Here is a 306-nt window from a genome sequence, read left to right as displayed (position 1 = left end):
TCTTCTACTTCTTCTTCTTCATCGTCTTCTTTATCATCCTCATAGTCCGCATAATCAGGTAATACTTCTGCGGCACTTTGCGAAACTTCAGCATCGTCATCAGCAATTTCAATGTCATTGATTTGAATTTCTTCTTCATCTTCTGAGTCAAAGTCATAGGGAGCGTCATCGTCACAAATTTCATCAAATAAAGATTGTATATATGATTCTCGCTGTTCCTCAGTTAGCCTGCATAATAAAAAAAATTAGTATATGTTTACATTGTTGCTTATTTTACATTTTTTACCTTCTATATGCTGCACTTGA

This window comes from Rhagoletis pomonella, unplaced genomic scaffold (genome assembly GCF_013731165.1).
Source record: "Rhagoletis pomonella isolate Grant_MI unplaced genomic scaffold, Rhpom_1.0 Rhpom_scaffold_00313, whole genome shotgun sequence".
Lineage (NCBI taxonomy): Eukaryota > Metazoa > Arthropoda > Insecta > Diptera > Tephritidae > Rhagoletis > Rhagoletis pomonella.
The sequence above is the reverse complement of the archived record's forward strand: the minus strand, read 5'-3'. Positions refer to the sequence as shown.